The sequence below is a fragment of the Schistocerca piceifrons genome, chromosome 3 (genome assembly GCF_021461385.2).
Source record: "Schistocerca piceifrons isolate TAMUIC-IGC-003096 chromosome 3, iqSchPice1.1, whole genome shotgun sequence".
Classification (NCBI taxonomy): Eukaryota; Metazoa; Arthropoda; class Insecta; order Orthoptera; family Acrididae; genus Schistocerca; species Schistocerca piceifrons.
Genome location: NC_060140.1, coordinates 761,241,275 through 761,247,746, shown reverse-complemented (window position 1 = coordinate 761,247,746; position 6,472 = coordinate 761,241,275).

Sequence of the window (6,472 nt, the reverse complement as noted above, 5' to 3'; positions counted from 1 at the left end):
GCCGAATATGGGACGTTTCTGGAAGAAAATGTATTCGAAACTACGAATAGGGTAGACTGCAGCTGCACGATTTATTAGTGACAAAAAATTTTGCCGGACCAATACATGGATCCACACTTGCCGCTTTACACAAGCTGTCTCCTTAACAACTTCGGCTACCCGAGCACGCAACGATGACCGTCACAATCTCCAATTCGCAAATTCGAATAATGATTACCATCAATTGCACAGTGGAACGACGACAGTGAAAATTTGTGCCTGACCGGGACTCGAACCCGGATTTCCCGCTTATCGTCAGCGGTCGCCTTACCATTTGGCTATCCGTGCACGATTAACGATGAGACCCAAACCTCCAGGTATTATCACCCATACGTCTACTATCTTATTCCCGTACAGATCAGACGTTGTGCTTGAAAGTCGCATGCCCATTATCGGCAGTCGTGCACTGATAGCCACCGCTCGCAATAACTGGGATATCCGGGTTCGAGTCCCGGTCAGGCACAAATTTTCATTGTCGTAATTCCATTGTACAGGTGACGGTAGTCATTATCCGTAATTGCGAATTCGTCGGACGTGTTTAGTGACGGCTGTGGTCTCAGCAGTGCATCGTCATCAGAATAACACCGGTACTGCAATATCGTACCAACCTCCATTATGTCAACGAGTGTCTGCGGCCTGCACTTATCCCATTGCTGTGACCCCTCACAGGGAGAGGTTTTATTACTACTGTTGTTGCCTGTCTAGGCTGTGTTTTACGGTGCACTATACAATGTTCTTAAGACTTCATTGGATTTAAATCTACTGTATTTCTATCTCTAGGTACATATGAAGGCAATTACCTGTACGGTGAAGCTCAGGAACAATGCACTTCTCAGGAGGCGTACTGCTGATGCTTTTGCCCGCCTTTCGGTACACATGTTCATTGATCTTAATGAGGAACGGCTGAAACGCATAACAGCAGACTTAGAAGGTGCTGGACAACACGTCGAGCACATCAGGTAGCCTTTACTTGTTATCACCATCATTTACCTTGCTCTACACGAAATGAAACATAACTAGGTAACAAACAAAGCTATGTTCAATGAAAGACACCACTGTATTTCCCTGATATTCTATATGTTTTTGGTAAATCATCTGACCTTTTTTGCCTTGAAAATAACGAGATGGCGGATTCCAAAACGACCTCCATCTTGATGACGAACTCTCACGGGATTTCCCATCTGATACTACCTGACTTGGAAAATTATGCTTATTCGCCTGTTTTTCCTTTAGTGTGGTGGTTCCACACCTATGGATGATCCGATAACGAATAAGAGTTATTAATAACTGCAGGAAAGCAAAGAATGAAATTAAGTAAGATTAAAAGTAAAAGATATTGAGAAGACAGTATTAGCCTTAATACATTACTGGTCATTTAATTGCTACACCGAGAATAAATGCAGATGATAAACGGGTATTCATTGGACAAATATGTTATACTAGAACTGACATGTGATTACATTTTCACGTAATTTGGGTGCATAGATCCTGAAAAATCAGTACCCAGAGCAACCACCTCTGGCGTTAATAACGGCCTTGATACGCCTGGGCATTAAGTGAAACAGAGCATGGATGGCTTGCACAGGTACAGCTGCCAATGAAGCATCAACACGATACCACAGTTCATCAAGAGTAGTGACTAGCGTATTGTGACGAACCAGTTGCTCGGCCACCATTGACCAGATGTTTTCAATTTTTTAGAGATCTAGAGAATGTGCTGGCCAGGGCAGCAGTCGAATATTTTCTGTATCCAGAAAGGCCCGTACATTACCTGCAACATGCGGTCGTGCATTATCCTGCTGAAATGTAGAGTTTCGCAGGGATCGAATGAAGGGTAGAGCCACCAGTCGTAACACATCTCAAATGTAACGTCCACTGTTCACAGTGCCGTCAATGCGAACAAGACGTGACCGAGATGTGTAACCAGTGGCATCCCATACCATCACGCCGGGTGATACGCCAGTATGGCGATGACGAATACACGTTTCCTATGTGCGTTCACCGCGATGTCACCAAACATGGATGCGACCATCATGATGCTGTAAACAGAACCTGCACTCATCCGAAAAAAATGACGTTTTGCCTTAGTGCACCCAGGTTCGTCATTGAGTATACCATCGCAGGCGCTCCTGTCTGTAATGCAGCGGTAAGGGTAACCTCAGCCATGGTCTCCGAGATGATAGTCCATGCTGCTGCAAATGTTGTCGAACTGTTCGTGCAGATGGTTGTTGTCTTGCAAACGTCCCAATCTGTTGACTCAATGATCGAGACGTGGCTGCACGATCCGTTACAGGCATGCGGATAAGATGCCTGTCATCTCGACTGCTAGTGATACGAGGCCGATGGGATCCAGGACGGCGTTCCGTATTACCCTCCTGAACCCACCGATTCCATATTCTGCTAACAGTCATTGGATCTCGACCAACGCGAGCAGCAATGTCGCGATACGATAAACCGCAGTCACGATAGGCTACAATCCGACCTCTATCAAAGTCGGAAACGTGATGGTACCCATTTCTCCTCCTTACACGAAGCATCACGTCAAAGTTTCACCAGGCAACGCCGGTCAACTGGTGTTTGTGTATGAGAAATCGGTTGGAAACTTTCCTCATGTCAGCACGTTGTAGGTGTCGCCACCGGTGCCAACCTGGTGTGAATGCTCTGAAAAGCTAATCATTTGTGTGGTGTCACCGCCAGACACCACACTTGCTAGGTGGTAGCCTTTAAATCGGCCGCGGTCCATTAGTATACGTCGCACCCGCGTGTCGCCACTATCAGTGATTGCAGACCGAGCGCCGCCACACGGCAGGTCTAGTCTAGAGAGACTCCCTAGCACTCGCCCCAGTTGTACAGCCGACTTTGCTAGCGATGGTTCACTGTCTGCATACGTTCTCATTTGCTGAGACGACAGTTTAGCATAGCCTTCAGCTATGTCAATTGCTACGACCTAGCAATGCGCCATATTCAGTTACTATTGATACTGATATTGTCAGTCATGTACCGTCAAGAGCGACGTTCATCATTAATGAATTAAAGTGAAGTAAAAACTAATTACGTCCGCTTGCTGAATTCTAATTCCTTGTCATGTTCCAGACCTCACGCCAGCCTGTGTGAGCTAAAACGCGTGCATTTCGGCCTCCTCTCGTAACACGATGTTGGCTCTTCAGCCAACACAACATTGGCGACGAGTGTAAAAAACGGTGATCTTAACGATACTGCCCTGATTTAATTGTGTAATGGCTTCGCCACAATCTCCAGATGTATTGTCCGAATTTTATCGCTTACAGAATCAGCAGACGCAGGCATTACTGGATGACCTTGGACAGCTCGTCCAGGGTCAACATGCAATGCAAAACGATGCGGCAGCTGCCGCTCCACCGCTAACTCGGCCACAACACGCCGTTGCACCGACTTTCAGACCTTTTGATGCTGCAATGGAAAGCTGGACGGAGTGGTCACGCAAATTTGGATTCCATCTCGCCACCTACAGAATTCAAGGTAACGAGTGGCAGCCCTTTCTTTTGTCGTCTGTCGGAGTGCAAACCTACAATGTGATAGCCAAATCATTTCCCTGACGCGACGTAGCAACTCTTTCCTACGAAGAAATTTTGTCTACATTAGATGCATATTTCAAAGAATCAGTCAATGTAGTTGTGAAACGGTATACCTTCTTTCGAACAAAACGTACGGCAAGTCAGACTAATCGGGAGTGGGTTGCAACCTTGCAAGGCCTTACTAGGGATTGTGCTTTTGAGTGCCATGTGGACTCCCATATTCAGATAATATGGTACGAGATGCAATTGCACAGAACGTTTCTGATGTTCGTATAAGGGAACAGATTTTGAAACTAGTCAATCCCTCCCTTCAACAAGTGATAGACATATTGGATTGGCAGGACACACTTGACTTTGCTCAGGAATCATTTGAAACTTCCCCAGCTGTGTGTCATTTTAACTGGCCCGCCGGGCGAGCTGCACGAAACAGTAAACAGCCCTCATGCCCAGCCGCGCCGCTGCCGCCAGGCTCTCAGCCATGTGTGCCACGCCGGCAAGCAAATGCAGTGCTTAAATCATGCCCACGGTGCGCTACTAAACATACGTGTGAGAATTGCCCGTGACGACAAGCTATTTGCATTTACTGTAATAAAAAAGGACATGTTCAGAGTGTTTGCCAGAAACAGCTCAGATCGGAACCTCCAAACCATTCCACGTCATTTGCTTCACGCCGGAATCGGAATCGAACCAAGGATACTCAGGCTCGCGAAACTGCGCCCATGGAAATTCATGTCGTTCATTTCACTCCGCTCAGTGTCAATCTCTCTAACTGTGACTGTGTTCGTCCCACACATAGTGTGTGTCAACATCGCCGGAAATCCCGTCAAGTCGCAAGTGATTTTGTACCAGTGTCGGTTCACGTTGCACGAGACAGTCGCTCTTGTCGTCAGCAGGACAATAAACTTTTTGTGGACTTGGACATTAATGGCAAAGTGATACCATTCCCGCTCAATACTGGAGCTGCAGTTTCACTGATCAGTCAAGACACTTACAAACTGCTGGGCACACCTCTGTTGCATGCCGCTAATGTTATGTTAACTAGCTATTCAGGTCAAGACATCCATGTGTTAGGACTGTGCAGCCTACTTGCAACATACAAAAGACAAACAAAACTTGTGTCATTTTATGTCCTTCGTTCTTATTATGCAGTGAACTTGTTTGGTTTCGATTTATTTCAGTTGTTTAACTTTTCTATAGTGAATCAGGTCCTATCAGTGAACCAGACTGTGCCTTCAGACAGTGTTTCTCGTCTATGTGAAGAATTTGCAGACATTTTTGCACTGGGCCTCCGTTGCGCTAAGAACTATAAAGCACATTTGGAACTGAAAGTAAACGAAATTTCTCAGAGCGCGAAATGTTCTCCACGCATTGCATGATGAGGTCGCTAAAACATTACACGATTTGGAATCACAGGGTGTAATTGAACGTGTGCAGGCTTCTCTCTGGGCATCACCCTTAGTAATTTTGCCAAATGCTTCGGGAAAATTGAGACTTTGTGTGGAGTTCAAGGCAACAGTGAATCCACAACTAGTGATTACAACTTTTCCTTTGCCCCGCCCGGAAGATCTTTTTGACACACTGAGCCCGGGCAAATATTTTTCGAAGTTGGACCTAGCAGATGCGTACTTACAAATACCAGTGGACGAAGAATCCCAGCTCGTTTTGGTGGTTAACACGCATCTTGGTTTGTATCAATTCAAACGACTGCCATTCGGGTCTGCATCCGCCCCTGCATTGTTTCAGCAATATCTACAAACTGTTTGTGCGTTGGTCCCTACTGCAGCAAACTATGTGGACGATATTGTGATCTCCAGAAAGACGGAAGAAGAACATTTAGCCAATCTCTGAACATTATTTCAGGTCTTGCGACAAAATGGTCATTGCTTACGGAAGGAGAAATGTGAGTTTTTTGCTAGTGCCTTGCCATACATGGGAAGTGAACTCAATGCCCAAGGCATACATCCCAGTCCCACACACCTCCTTGTCATAGAAGACTTGCCTTCGCTGCAGAATTTGAAGCAGCTACAGAGTGTCCTGGGAAAACTTAACTATTATCACAGATATGTGCCACATGCCTCTTCCATTTCAGCGCCGCTTCATCGCTTACGCCGTAAAGGTGTTCCGTTCGTCTGGACGACGGAATGCGAACGCGGCTTTCGACGGTTGAAATCGGCGTTGCTTTCCACTACTTGCCTTACGCCATTCGATCCCTGGAAGCCCCTTTTCTTGATGGTGGATGCATCGGATTTCGGGATCGGTGCTGTGCTTGCGCACAAAGATGGATCGCACGACCGCCCTATTGCCTTTGCGTCAAAAATGCTCTCGTCTGCGCAAAGAAATTATTCACAGATCGAGAAGGAAGCATTGGCTCTTGTATTTGGTGTTACAAAGTTTCATGACTTCTTGTATGGTCGTCACTTTACCATAATCACAGACCACAAACCTTTGACATCGCTTTTTCATCCGAACAAGCCTGTACCTCCACGTACAGCGCAGAAATTTATTCGCTGGTCTATTTTCCTCTCGCAGTACCGCTACGATATCTTGTATCGGTCCACTGCTAAGCACGGAAACGCCGATGCGTTGTCTCGTTTGCCTGTTGCTGAGGATAGGGCATTCGATTCCTCCGAACTTGCTTGTATGTTCATTGATTCGGAAACCGATGACGTGGTCGAATCATTTCCGATTGATTTTCGTCGTGTAGCTACAGCCACAGCTGCCTACCCTGTCCTTGCTACCGTTCTGCGTTTTGTTGCTACGCAATGGCCCTTGTCAACGTCACGGGTCGGGGACCCGTTGGTTCGCCAATTTTTTTTTGCTTACAAGGAGAGCCTTTTTGTTCGATGTGGTGTTTTGCTGTTGCGTTCTGATAATGATCA